A 15,153-nucleotide genomic window follows, 5' to 3' on the forward strand; every position below is an offset into this window, starting at 1 on the left:
CAACATCTAGCTTGTAGAGGGCACATCCATCCAAGGACACTAGGGATTAGGAATAGGAAGTGAGACAAAGGATTAGTGTGCATGTTTGTGTGCAGGCATGCAAGTAGCTGCCTGGGAAATGGCCTTGTGATAGGGGAGACTAGGTAGCAGAATCTAATTGGCAGCAGTTGTAGGTATAGCCAGATAAGCATGACCAGGATGATTGGCCTTGGAGTTCCCAGGGAAGGGACTGAGAGCTAAGTTGGAGTAGGGCTGAAAAGGAGAAAACAGACATAATAGAAGAAATTCTGTGGTTTCCAAGGGACCGTATCATACGCCCAAAACCAGGTTTACAATGGCACCAGTGGCGGCATGGCACTGGGCCCAGGCTCCGAAGGGGCCTTGGCCCAGCCCAGCCTGCTCCGCTTGGGCTGCACTCCGAGGCCTGGTAGCTCTTCTCCACCCCAGTCCCTGCCCAGCGCTCGCTCCTGTTGGGTCGCAGGCCCACCGAGGGTCCTCTCTGCCCTCTGGCTCCTCTCTGCCTCTTGGTCACAGCTGAGGCTGAGAGAGCTGGAGCCTGGTGCTGCCTGCCTGTGGCTGCTGATCTCCCACCACAGCTCCGCACCAGGGGGACTGACTCCTCCTCCCCTTCCTGAGCTCCACATGCTGTGGCCAGGGCTGACCCCACCCCCAAGCTCTTCACACCAATGCTGGAACTGGGGCTGACCCCTCCTCCACCCCAGCTACCCACACCGCTGCCAGGAGCTGGGGCTAACATACTCCCTCCCCCCCGAGCTCCCCACACCACTGCCAGGTGCTGGGGCTGACGCTCCCCATACTGCTGCCAGGGGCTGGCCCCCAACCCCCACCAGCTCCATGCTGCCCGGGGGTGGGCCTGACCCCCCCAAGCCCTGCTACCTGATACCTTGCGTCGCCAACCCCACATACATGTTCCTCCACACTCCACTCAGGGGGCACACCCGACATTTTTGGTAAACTGGGCATTTGTTCATTTGCTCTTGCCAACTGATTAGTTGGCAAGAGCAAACGGGACAAATGCCTGTTTTTCTCAAAAAAAGTCAGGATGGCTGGGACAGAGCTTAAAAAGGGAACTATCCCAGCCAAAAGGGGATGTATGGTCACCCCACTTCCAGGCAAGTGAGTCCTGAGGGAGCCCAGCTGGGGTGAGGGCAGAACCTGGCCTAGCTGATCGTGCCACTCCCGAGAGGCCGGAGCGATTGCCCGCCCCAGCACTGTACTGGCCCCGGCCGCACTGCCAGCTCAGCCTGGCAGATGCAGTCACCTCCCAGCAGGGCTGGTGAGTGTGGCCGAGGGACAGGGTGTGAGGGAGTGGGTCTCTGAGGGATCTTTGGGGGTGGTGTTGGGCTGTGAGGTGGTGTGGCTGCTGGGCAGTGGAGGAGGTTTGTGTGTTTTGGGTGCTAGGCAGTGGGGGGTCTTTTGAGGGGTAGTGCAGGAGGTCTGTGTATTCTGATGCTGGGCAGTGGGGGATCTGAGTGGAGTGCTGTGTAGTTGTGGTGGTGGGGCTGTGGGGAAGTGCATTGGGCGGTAGTGGTGCGGCTCTGTGTGGGCAATGCTGGGCAGAGGTGGTGGTGTGCAGGGTGCTGTGCATTTCTTGTGGGGGGGGTTGCTGGGCATAGCGGTTCTGGGGGATGCTGGGCATAGGGAGCTGGGCACTGTGTGGCCCAACCCTGCGGGGAAGAGGCACACTAGCAGCACAAGGCTGGGTGGGCCAGTGTGCATATAGCAACTGCCGGTTTGTATATAGTGCCCTTGCACTGGGCTGCGTGGAGCCACACCTGCTATGCCATGCCCAATTGCCCCTGGCTGGCCCCTCACTCTGGGGACCAACCTCCCCATGCTGTGCTCCATTGATCCCATGGGGGCCCACAAATATGTTTGGTGCCAGACCCACAAAAGGTTAATCTGGCCCTGCATATGCCAGCTGGGGAATAATTGGAGCATAATGCACATCACCCCATATACCAGGAGCTGGGGGGAGGGAGGTGTAGAAGCTAGTTGGCTCTATATAGCTGGGGAAATCCCCAGCATGGAGATTGTGGGTTGTTTTCACTTCCTTAACCCCTAAGTATTAATTGTGGCCTTTTTTTTTTTTCCACTTTTGTGAAATATGCTCAGCTCTGAGACTGAACATAACAGGTCTGTAGGTTTGTTCCATTATACATCCTCTGCTGTTCAAATATTGCATTGTTAGAGACCATTTCCATTGAAATATTTGCCAAAACTCCCCTTAAGTACAGTGGTTCCATTCAGAATCACACCTACATCGAGATATATTTCCTAGTGATGATCCTATGTTTTCCCTTTCTTCACAGCTAGGCAATCCAAAGATGTTGGATTGTTCCACACTTGAAAATCCAGATGTCTTTACTTTACTCTCTTGGACCTTGCTACTTGATAGGTTGGAAACTTTTTCTGTTTGGTTTTTTGTAAGACTGTTTCACAGTTTGAGTAATGTGGGTCACTAGGCTTCCCATTCCCACTTCAGTAATGTTTATTGTATTCAAATGTATGTATGTCTAGTTCAGTGTTCACATTTGCAGCTCCTGCATGCATTCAGTTTGCTTCTTCACTGCATTGTAATTAATTGCTGTCTACTCTCTCTCCTCAGCTCACCTCCTTTTACCAATGGTAAGTCCACTCTGCTCAAGTGCTCTTACTGAAGCACTACAAGATGGCATCTTTCACTTGTCAGGAAACAGGATATTTAGGATTGAAAGAATAATCTTGACATTTGTTTCCCCTTTGCCTTAGATATTTTACAATAGTTTTATGAATCTCAGATATTATACATTTATTGGACTTTGAGACTGTCTTAAATATTCTTTACCTGCTATGTGTAGTGGCCCCCAAAGAGGTGTTTGGCCATTAGAGATCCTGACACACACGCACAAGTCTGATTTTAATGATCCAAACAATGAGGTTCCACCATTTCCCTTTGTAGACTTTTGCACGGTGCATGGTAATAGACCCCCTCCACATTATGGATGTTTTTACTAATATGCATCTTACATTTTCTTTGCTCTATTTCTTCCCATTCTAATTATATTCTTTTGGACCACCTTAAAAAAAAACTGTTATTTTGTCTCTAGGTAAGAATATGCAGTCCCATACACACACATCTTTGTCAAGCTGATCATAAGTATCCTGATTTTGTAAAAAACAAACAAACAAATAAATCAGAATCTCAGCATTTGTACCCAGCTCTGGAAGCTACAGAACGCTCCAGTCACCTCTTAACCTGACTACTGCAAAATCCAGCTTTCTAGTTTCCCCTCTCTATTCCCATCCAAAATGCTGCCAGTAAAACAATTTTATTTTTTCACCATTTCAGACATGTCTCCGTCATTCTTGAATCTGTACATCTGCTTCAGTTCTTTGTCCTCATTTAGTATCTCTCTTTACCTATAAGGTCCTCTGGCTGCATCTATACTCATACACCATTTCCTGCATTTCACCCAAGTCTCACAGTTATCCTCTGTGTCTGTGTCAACTGCTACAGACCCATTCAGTAAAAACAGGTCAGGCTGCCTAAAAGTAGGTCTTTGCTGTGTTTCTAACCATCTTTAAAATAAGCTTAGCTGAAAACCAGTTAGGCAAATTTCCCAATGTACATAGGCACAACAGGATCCATTAAGTAGCCCAGTGCTGTGTTAGCAGGAGAGAGGGAGGAGGAATGACTTCTGTGGGTTTGTCAAACCTTTATTTGTTCATGTTTGTTTTGTATTTAATAGGCTTACATCCATGTCCTTGCTCTTTAAAGCACTGTATTATACACTGAAATGGATGGTTCCTTTCAGCCATTAAACAAAGCCAATAACCTGAAAGGAACCATAGCTCAAAAACACAATCTTGACCTCTGATTGACCTTGACATTTACAAGGAAAAAGAACTTTTCTTTTAACAGACAAAACAAGTCAGTGAGCCAGGAAGAACTAGAAGAAAATGGTTATGTTGCTTTTTGATTACTTTGTTTAAACCAACATACTACATGGTTTACAGTACTTCATTACAATGTATTAGGGCTTGGAGATGATTTAATGCCTGTTTATAATTCAGACTATTCTTGAAATAAACAAGTGAATGTTTGGAAAATGGATGAAGCTGGTCTGCTGGAGACATCATTAAACACATCTCTGAAAAGCAAAACATGGGCATACTACACTTAAATGCCTTTTCCTCCTACCTTTGGCTTTATTTCAAATATTTTACCTAATGATGTATATTCAAAAGTAACATTGCACTATAAAATTGCCTAAGTGTTTAAAATTGTCTAATACGTATAAATGCGTAGGGTATTCCTTTGGACATAGAAAGGCCAGTCTTCAGGGTTTTTTCCTTCCACTTTTAAAAACTGTTTAGCCTTTAAAAATGGGGAGTGAAAGAGAAAGGAGAAAAGGCAAAAAAGAGAGGAGTTGGTACCATTATGTTAGACTCCCTAGCTAGAATCTAAATTAAACCTGCTACAGGCAGCTTTAATTTATGCTGACTCTGTTGGATGATGGAGGGGAGAACTGTTTAAAATGAGGAACTTTTTCATTTGTCCAAAATGTTCCTATAGTCCCAGATAACTTAGGGCATGGCTACACTTGCAGATGTAGAGCGCTTTGAGTTAAACTAGCCTTCGTAGAGTGTAGTAGAGAAAGGCGGCAATGTGTCCACACTGACAGCTTCAAGCACACTGGCGTGGCTACATTTGCGGCACTTGCAGCGGAATTGGGAGTGGTGCATTATGGGCAGCTATCCCAGCATGCAAGTGACTGCAATGTGCTTTTCAAATTGGGGGGGTGGAGTGTGACAGGGAGTGTGTTGTGTGTATGTGGGAGAAGAGAGAGAGCAGGTTTTGGGGGGGGCTGAGAGCATGTCAGCATGCTGTCTTGTAAGTTCAGACAGCAGCAGACCCCTCTTCCCCCCCGCCCCTCTCACACACAGCATTCCACAGTAATGGTTGCTTTGTATCAGAGCAGATAAGCATGCCGGCTGCCAGAAAGAGCTTTGAAAGGGCACATCCGCATTCCTACAGCGATTCAAAAAACAAATGACAAGAGTGGCCACTTGACTTAAGGGGATTATGGGACATCTCCAGAGGCTGATCAGAGCTCAGTAATGCAACACCTCGTTCACATTGACACCTGGGTGTTGTAGCCAAGGCGCAGCAAACGTTATTCCACTCACTGAGGTGGAGTACCAGCAGTGCTATAGCCATGGAGTCAGAGCGCTTTATGTGCCTTGCCAGTGTGGACGGGTAGTGAGTTAGTGTGCCTGGGGCTCCTTTATTGCGCTGTAACTCGCAAGAGTAGCCAAGCCCTTATTCACTCCTCCCCCCCTCCATCTTTGACAGATGGTCGGAGGGAGAGGATTCACACTTTGCCTTATGTAGCACCCACAGGTCTGGATTTAAGCATGATTTCCATTCCCTTGTGAAGCAATCTGGAGGCTGTGTTAGTAGGTAAAGCTACCTTAAGTGGTTGCTACTCAGTGCAGACATTGCCCACTTTGTTTTCCACCTCCCTGTGGTCTGATGTGCTCATGGTGACCTGAGCCACTGTAAAGGTAGGCAACCATATTCTATACCAGATGGACCCTGTGCATTGTCTTGTCATTCAGCTGCAGCTACAGTGATTTACAGTAATCCACTCTGCAGCTGACAAATGCATGGATTACTGTGGCCAGGTCACCTTTGAGAGGAAGGGACAAAGTTTCCTAGCAAACTGGAAGTGAAAGGCGGCATTTTTGGAAATTGATACTACCTGGTCATCCAATCTTAATGATGAGTGAGTCAGACATGAGTGCAAGGAACTAGACTAGATGACTTCTCAAAATCCTTTCCAGTCCTAGGATTCTATGACTGAGGCTTTGGACACTCTGAGAAATGGAGGCTGTATAATTTTGATAAGAGGTGGACACAACATCATGGCCAGCTCTTTGAAGTGCTTCCCCTTTCCAACCAGCATTACTTCAGTCTTGCCTTGGTTCAGCTTGAGCCAGCTGTTCTACAACCAAGAGCTAATATCCTGTAGGCATTCTGACATATTAGTAGTGGTGATAGTTGCATCAGTTAAGAATGAGATATATAGTTGAGTGTTATCAGCATACCATTGGCAGCTAACTCCATTGCATTTCACTGTCTCTCCCAGGGGTCTCAATGAATATTGAAGAGAAGCAGGCAAAGGCAAGGTGTAGGGGGGACATGTAGGGTCAAATGCCCCCCCAAGAGGGTTCTGTCCTTGCAAAGTCAGCACGAAACAGGACTGGCTCCTGGCTTAGCCATTCCTTCAGAGTCTGGAAGGCTTTCTCGCAGTCCTGGGACCACTCTGTGGCCGAAAGTTCTTCATGAGGTCCAAAAGGAGGACAGCTAGGATGGTGAAAACTGGTACGAAGCATCAATAGTACCCTACTAGCCCGAGGAACTGCCTTACCTGCTTCTTGGTCATAAGGATGGGGCAGTCTCTCAGGGCTTGTACCTTGTCCACCAAGGGGCATGCCTGGCCCTTTCCCACCATATACCCAAAGTATGTCATTTCTTCCTCCCAGGATCCACCTTCCCACTCTTTCCTCAACCGACTTCGCCTGTTCTGGTCGGCCTTGTCTTGGCTGACCTTAGACTGTAGGGTGCTCAAAGCAACATCCTCAGGTTACACCCTGCAGTTCATGACCAACTGTCCCTCCCTGTCCTACTTCAGGGACCCTTCTCACGAGCAACTCTGTCCAAGATGTCGAGAACCTCCTGTGCTGGGGAGCAGTGGAGGAGGTCCCTTGAGACATGTACTCCTGCTACTTCCTGATCCCAAAAGTGAAAAGGGGCCTCAGACCCATCTTGGATCTATGTCATTTCAACAAGTCTCTCAAGAATTTGAAGTTTTGCATGGTCTCCCTGGCCTCCATCATCCCCTTCCTGGGTCTGGGATTGTGGTACGCCACCCTCGACTTAAAGGACGCATATTTCCACATTCTTTTTTCCGGGGCACAGGTGTTTCCTTCGTTTTAGGCTGGGCCAGTGCCATTTCCAATTCACAGCATTGCCATTCAGTCTCTTGTCAGCCCCGAGAGACTTCATGAAGTGCACAGCACCTGTGGCTGCTTACCTGAGGCACCGGGGTGTTCAAATTTAGCCTTACTTCAATGACCAGCTAATAAAGAGTTGGTCTCGGGATCAGGTGCGGCAGCATCTTAATCTGGTTTGTTCCACCTGTCACGATCTGGGGCTGTTAATAAATAAGAAAAAAGTTGACCTTAAGTCCAGTGCAACACAGAGTTCATTGGAGTGGTCCTCAACTCTGCTCAGGCCAGAGCCTTCCTCCCTGAGGCTTGGTTCCAAGCCATGGCGGACCTCATCTCATGCATGCAAGCCCAACCTCTCGCATGCCTGTGATTATTGTGTCACATGGCGGCATGCACTAACGTGGCCCAACACGCATGACTCAGTCTCAGGTTCCTGCAGGTATGGCTGGCTTTGGTCTATGTACCCAATAGACAGAGCATGGACTGGGTGGTTAGGGTCCCGGACCATGTACTGTCATCAGTCATCTGGTGGCAGAATCCTACACTGGTGTTGGGGCGGGGGGGGGGGGAGGGGAAAAGGGAAGAGTTCCCTTTGCGGCTCTGTCCCCGGTCAGTGACCCTCCTCATCTCTGATGCCTTGAACCTGGGGTGGGGAGCCCACCTGGGTGATCTCAGCACGCAAGGCTGTTGATTGAGTCATGATTGCTCCCTACACATCAACATCAGGGAGCTCAGAGAGGTTCATCAGACCTGCTAAGCCTTTCTACCTCACATAAAATAGTAGGGTGTTCCAGGCCGTGTTGGACAATACACCAGCTATGTCCTATATCGACAAGCAAGGCAGAGCCAGATTGTCTGACCTTTGCAAGAAGCTTTCAGGCTCTGGGTCTTCTGTGTACAGCTGCACATCTACCCGGGGCCAGGAACGTTTTGGCAGATCGCCTCAGCAGGACCTTCTCATTTCACCATGAGTGGTCCCTCAATCCAGAAGTGGTCATCTTCCAGAGGTGGAGGACTCCCCAGGTGGACCTGTTCACATCCAGGCAGAACAGAAAATGCCACAAAATGTTTTCTGCTGGATTCGGGGGAAATCAAGAGAAGCTCCCTATTGGATGCTTTTCTACTCCTGTGGTTGGGCGCTCTGTTATATGCCTTTCCCCCAGTGCCTTTAATTCACAGCGTCCTCATGAAGATCAAGCAGGACAAGGTGAAGGTGATCTTCATAGAACCAGCTTGGCCACACCAGCACTGGTTCAGCATGCTTCGGGACCTCTCTGTGGCTGTCCTCTTACAGCTACTGCTCAGGCCAGACCTGCTGTCCCAAAACCACAGCAGTCTTCTGCATTCGAACGTGGTGGCGCTGCACCTGACAGCTTGACTGCTGCATGGATAAATGCGGCGGAGCAGCAGTACTCAGCTGGTGTCCAAAAGGTCCTGGTGGGCAGCAGAAAGCCCTCCATGAGAGCGACCTACCTGGCCAAATGGAAATGGTTTGCTTGTTGGATCCTAGATAAAGGCATTCGGCCTGAGTGGGCCTCATTGCAGTTAATCCTGGACTACCTTCTGCATCTCAAGCTCCCAGGCATGTCCCTTTCATCTATCAAGATCCACTTGGACACTATTTCAGCCTTCCATCAGCCGCTCGAGGGTAGGTTGGTCTTCACCCAAGACAGGCCTGCCCAGTTTCTCCAAGGCTTCGAGCGCCTCTACCTGCACATCAGGAAACGTGTCCCTCGGTGGGACCTGAATTGTGCAGTTGCGGCTCACGGGGCCTCCCTTTGAGCATCTGGCTTCCTGCTCTTTCCTTCTCCTTTCCTGGAAAGTCTTGTTCTTGGTTGCAAGAACATCTACTCACCGGGTCTCCAATATTAGGGCACTTACTTCAGAACTACCCTATGCGGTCTTTTACAAAGACAAGGTCCAGCTGTGGACTCACCCGGCTTTCCTTCCCAAGGTAGTTTCAGTTTCATACGGGCCAGGACATTTACTTACCTGTCTTCCAAAGCCGCATAAGTTGGAGGAGTGTAGGTTGCATTCCCTAGACGTCAGGAGGGTGCTAGCCTTTTACATTGAAACGATCAAGCCATTCCGCAAATCAAAGCGATTGTTCATCGCGGTGGCCGACAGGATGAAAGGTTGTCCAGTGTCCACTCAAAGAATTTCTTCTTGGATCACTGCCTGCATTTGTTGCTGCTATGATCGGGCACAGGTGCCACCTCTGGCAACTGTCACTGCCCACTCAACCAGGATGCAAGCCTCTTCAGCAGCTTTCCTAGCTTAAGTGCCTATCCAGGATAAGGATAATCTGTAGGGTGGCTGCCTGATCGTCCATCTAAACACTGATTTCCCATTATGCACTTCCCCAGCAAGCTGGGATGATGCTGGCTTTGGTAGAGCAGTACTGCAAGCCGCTAGTCTGTGAACTCTGACCCCACCTCCATTGATAATGCTTGTGAGCGTCACCTAGAATGGAATCAACATGAGCAAGCACTCAAAGAAGAAACAATTATCTACCTTTCGTAACTGTTGTTCTTCGAGATGTGTTGCTCATATCCAGTCCATTACCTGCCCTCCTACCCCTCTGTTAGAGTTGCCGGCAAGAAGGAACTGAGAGGACATAGGGTCGGTGGTGCCTATATACGAGCGCATGAGCATGGCGCTCAAGGGGGCGCCACAGCCAACCCTACAGGTAACACTAAGGCAGAAATCTCCAGCGGCAGTGCACATGGGTGCACACACACTGAGAATGGAATGGACATGAGCACCACATCTCAAAAGATGAACACTTAAATAGGTAACCGTTTTTTCTCCTCGGACACCTGGGTATCTTCCAGTAACCTTTGGTCAAGTTCAATGTGGATATAAATTTAGTACTCTCTAACCGCTTGAGCAGCTCATCCACATAGGCATTGGTACACACTGAAACGTGAAATGGTATTGACCTTCTGGAAATCTATGCAGAACCTTATTGTCCTGTCAGGATTTGGGACCAGGACAAGGGGGCTCTGCCACTCACTCTCAGACTCCTCCCTGACCCCCACTGCCAGCATTCCTTCGAGCTCCTTCCGTACCAGTTCCCACATCTTCTAGAGCAGGGGACAGTGGTAGTTTCAAACTTTCTGTCCTGGACTGATAGGTCATGCCTGTGCGCCTGGGATGGGACACCACCACTTTAAGAACTGGATCAGCTGTAGTTGTCCCCGGATGAGCCCTGGTCTGAGCGAGATGGGCATTGGGTCAGGCAGCCCTATGGCCCTTGGCCCCAGCTCCAGCAGTTAAGAGGTGATTAGCAGGTTTCTTGGGCCTTCCAGATCTTTAGGAAGTTGATGTGGTATGCCTGGATGTCCCGGCATTGCCTAGGCAAATGGATTTCATAGTCAGCTGGTCTACCCTGAGAACAATGTCAAATGGCCCCTGCCACTTGGCAAATAGTCTGGACTTGGACGACAGTAATAAAAGCAGAACCCGGTCCCCCCCCCCCAGGTTCAAAGGTCTGTAGTTTGGTGCCCCAGTTATACTGGAGCTCCTGAGTTCACTGTGCCTGTTATACATTCTCCTGGACAAATTCATCGAATCTCTTGAGGCATTCCTGCAGCTGCAGAGTGTAGGGAACTGACCTTGTGACCGTAGACTCTTGCTCTTCCCACATTTCCCCTGATCCCATGTCTCCCATGATCCCCAGAGTTGCCTACCATAGAGAAGCTTGAATGAGGAGAAGTCTGTAGAGGTCTGGGGGAACCTCCTACACTGTGAACAAACAGGGCAGGTAGCAGCTTGTCTCAATGTCACAGGTCATTGTCCACAAACTTCTTCAGCATCACTTTCAGGGTCTGATTGAACCTTTCCAACAGGCCGTCAGTTTGTGGGTGATATACCAATGTTTTGAGGGCCCAGATGTTCAGCAGTTGGCAAAATTCTGCCTTTAACTTGGATGTCATGTTATTCCTTCTTTTGGTTAGGATCTCCCACAATATCCTGACCCTGGCAAAGATCTTAAGGAGTTAGGTGCTATGGAGAATACTGTGACTGTGCACAGGGGGATGGCTTTGGGATAATCAAGTACTACAAGGATGTAGCGGAACCCTAACTCGCTCTCCTCCCTGGGTCCTACCATATCCATGCTGATTCTTTTGAAAGACACCCAGAACACTGGGAGTGGCATTGGGGCACTTTCAGTACCCCTCTTGAGCCAGCCCTCTGACACTTGGAGCATGAGGAGCAAAAATCCTGCATCTCCTTGTGGATGCTGAGCCAAAAAAATAGCAGCGCCACCTGTTGCAAGGTCTTCTCCTGGCCCAGGTGCCCAGCCCAGGGCACCAAGTGGGCCAAATGGAGTAGATCACATCAAAATCTCCAGGGGATAAGTAGTTGTTGGAGTTCTTCTCAAGTCCAGGGGTCCTTTACCACATGGTACAGATGGTCATCATGGACTTCAAAAGGGCTTCTGGGGAAAGTGGGTCAGTACCTCCCTCCTGTTCGAGGTTGGCTACTTGCTCCCAGGTCCAGCTTAAGTTGGATCTTCCCTCTGCTCCCTCAAGAAGTCTGCGTCATCTGTCAGCCACTTGGGTCCAACTTTATCTAGAGCCCCAGCCCTGGCAGAGTATGGTTCAGGCATCTCTGACTGGCCAGATGGGCCTTCCCTGGCCCTTTGGGTTCCTCATGACCCAGGAGCCCCCTCCCCTCTGGGTCTGGGTCCCTCACTGCTGGGAGTCTGTCACCCCATTCACAGAGGACCTCCCAGAACCATTGTCAGTCATACCCTAAGATCGCTGGGTATGCCAGCTTCATGGCCAGGCTGACCTGATACATTTCCTCATGGCCCCCTGCCTTGAGCTGCACCATAACAGTAAGATATGGTTACACATCCCCATGGATACATTATAAATGGACAGGAGCCCTCCCTGGTTCCAGGGACTCCACCAGGCTGCACCAGTTTAATGTATGACTGCACTCCGAGTCGACCAGGGCTGTCGACTCACAGGGGGGACCAGGACCTTAGATGGGCCCTTTTTCTGGGCCTGGCAGCCAACTACCAACACCTGGCCATAGCTGCAATCCATAAAGGGGCACTCCTGCCTTAAGTTCTCCTTCTGATGGCACTTATAGCACCTGCCCCTACAGCCCCTGCCTGGCAGCCCTGAAATGCTGAAACCAGGCTTGCCAACAGGATCACTGTGGGGGCAAGTGCTATGAGGAGGAGAACTGGGGAAGCCGTCCATTGTCTGGGTTTATTCAAATGTGCAGCAGACTCCCACTCTTGGACCTGGCCCGCCCTCCCCTGGTTGTCCATTTCTATCCCCGGGACACCCCAGTTTAGGAGTCCACTATTTGGGCCCCTCAGTGGTCAGGAAGTCCTCCAATCAAGGACACTGCTTCTGAGAGGGTCACCAGGCAGTGATGCTGCACCCACTCTCTTCCACTGGTGGAGAGGATCTTGGTGAACTGCTCCAATACAACAGTCTAAGCTGCTTGGGCCTGGTTAACTTCTTGAGGCCTAGCCATTGCCAGCAGAAGTCTGAGTGTTGAGCTACGCCCCCTTGCGTCAGGTTGCGAAGGCAGGGTACCTTTCCTGGTGGAATCATTGCTGGTAGGTCTTGGGGCTAATGCTGGGGTGGTCCAAGATACCCTGAGGTGAAGGTGGCTAATCCAGTGCCTCTTGGAGGGGTCTAAATTCTGGTAGGTGATCTGTGCTGGTCTGGTCAGATAGGGCACAACCATCTTATCATAGAATATCAGGGTTGGAAGGGACCTCAGGAGGTCATCTAGTCCAACCCCCTGCTCAAAGCAGGACCAATCCCCAATTTTTGCCCCAGATTCCTAAATGGCCCCCTCAGGGATTGAGCTCACAACCCTGGGTTTAGCAGACCAATGCTCAAACCACTGAGCTACCCCTCCCCCCAATATCTGCTGGACTAGGCGCTCCTGCTGTGTTTGTTGTTGCGCTGCTAGCTCCCGGACCAACTCTTGTTGCTATTCCTGATGTTGCGCCTTTTTCATTTGCTGCCGAGTGGCTATTTGTTGCAGCAGCTGGGCCTGCTGTTGTTGTTGAGCCCCTTGGTGCTGTTGGCTCACCACCAGCCATTTCAAAAGTTTCTCTGTCTCTGTATTGGTTGGAGGGGCTCCATGATCTGGATCTCTTCCCCGTCTGGATCTCTTAGCAGGTCCTAGCCATTGCCCACATTCTCTACCATGTGTGGCGAGATTTCAGGCTGTTGGGGGAGGCAAAGCGGGGAGAATGTCCCCCTTTGGTGAATGTGGCCCCTTGCAGTCGAGGTAGTGAGGCCTAGCTGTCGGAGATTAGAGAGCTGCCTTGGAGCAGTGGGGCCTAGCGGCCAGAGGGAAGGGGGGGAAGGGAAGACCTATTCTACTGAGTCCCAATATGGAACCTGTAGTCCTGTCTTCAGGCTTAGGTCTCTCGCTCCATTAACATGTTCCCTGAGCTGCTTCTTATCCTTGCTTCCAGATCCTGCAGTTCCTCCGGAGTTAGTGGCCTTCCATCTCCCTTCTCGAATGGGATCCTGCCCTGGATTCAGCCTGTTCAGCCTCAGTGTGCTGGAGCTCCAACAGTTCCCTGGCAGGAGCCTGGAATGTGCGTCCATTCTCCTCCTCAGTCAGCTCAGACTCAGCTGAGCCACCTCCATTTACTGCTTCCAACTGGAGCATCCCAGCAAGGGCGTGTGCCATGGGGGCATGTCCTCCTGGGCCCAAAGTGCATGGTTAACCCTTGCTGGGCCAGTGCATGGTTGATACTCTTCATCACACTGGGTTTGGGAGAAATCTAAGGCAGGTGGCTGCCCCAGGTCCTCTGTGAGACTGGGTATAGAGAAGCTGGCAAATGCATTGTCACAGAACGAAGCAGCAGCAGGACACCTTAGAACAGTGGTTCTCAAACTGGGGGTCATGACCCCTCAGGGGGTCACAAGGTTATTATATGGGGGGGATCACGAGCTGTCAGCCTCCATCTCAAACCCTGCTTTACCCCCAGCATTTACAATGGTGTTAAATATATTTTAAAATGTTTTTAATTTATAAGGGGGGGGTGTCGGACCCAGGCTTGCTATGTGAAAGGGGTCATGAGTACAGAAGTTTGAGAACCACTCCTTAGAAGCAGCACTACAACACACTGCCACCAAGTGCTAGTAATCCAAAAGAGCAAGGTTTGACTTCTTTTGGCTGGAGCAGGCTCTCAGCACTGATCAGAAGTTGTCCATTAGGAGGTGGCAGCCCCTAGTAGAGCTGGGTGAAGTTTTTCTGCTGAGATTTTTTTTCCTGTGTGTACCAAAAATGCAGATTTGGATCAACAGAATCATTGAATTCATTCATGTCTATTTTGGCCAATTGGTCAAAAAAAGGAAAATAAATGTGAAAATATTGAAACTGTTAATTTCAATGTTTTTTGAATGGTGCCTAACTCTTTGAGAACATAGCCTTCTATTACCAAATTTCATTTGCTTTTATTTAAAAAAATGTTAACGATGCCAGAAACCAAAACCAAATGTTTCATTCAAACGAAACTTAATTTTTTTGCTTCTTGATTTGCCAAAACTTTCAGCTTGGGGTTTGAAACAATATTTTTCTTTTCAGAATTGCTAGAGAATCGAAAATTGTTGTATGCAGTTGTAGCTGTGTTGGTCCCAGAATATTAGAGAGACATTATTTTTAAGGTAGTATTTTCGAATGGACCAACTTCTATTAGTGAGAGAGACAAGCTTTCAAGCCTCACAGAGCTCTTCTTCAGGTCTGGAAAGGTGCTCTGAGCATCACAGTTGAATGCAAGGTGGAACAGATTGTTTAGCATAAGTAGGTAGCACATATTCTAAGGGACAATGTAGATGAAACCAGACAATCACTACACTTTCAGCTGAATTCACACAGGAAAATGATAAAAGACAAAAACACCCCATCACTTATGGGCAGGGCTGTCCTTACCCATTCTCACAGCACATAGCTGCTTAGGGCACCAGGAAATTTGTGGCACTCTGCGCAGCTGCGTGCTGCTCCAGACCCTGCACCGGCTCTTCCCCAGGTCCCCACCCCTGTTCTGCCCCAGCCCTGCCTCTTCCCACCCCCGCTCCACCCCAGCCCCGCCCCCACTCCCCTAAGGACTCCAGAAGCGGTCGGGCCTGCACTCAC

At 49.6% G+C, this 15,153-nt stretch overlaps 1 long non-coding RNA gene across 1 annotated transcript; it reads left to right on the forward strand.

Moving 5' to 3' along the window:
- The first annotated feature begins 1,004 nt into the window (after positions 1–1,004).
- On the forward strand, positions 1,005–4,118 carry LOC122459521. The gene is made up of 2 exons (XR_006280276.1): positions 1,005–1,432; positions 2,004–4,118. It is a non-coding gene; the product is annotated as an uncharacterized LOC122459521 (long non-coding RNA).
- Positions 4,119–15,153: the final 11,035 nt, after the last annotated feature.

This window comes from Dermochelys coriacea, chromosome 3 (assembly GCF_009764565.3).
Source record: "Dermochelys coriacea isolate rDerCor1 chromosome 3, rDerCor1.pri.v4, whole genome shotgun sequence".
In the NCBI taxonomy this organism is placed as follows: Eukaryota; Metazoa; Chordata; order Testudines; family Dermochelyidae; genus Dermochelys; species Dermochelys coriacea.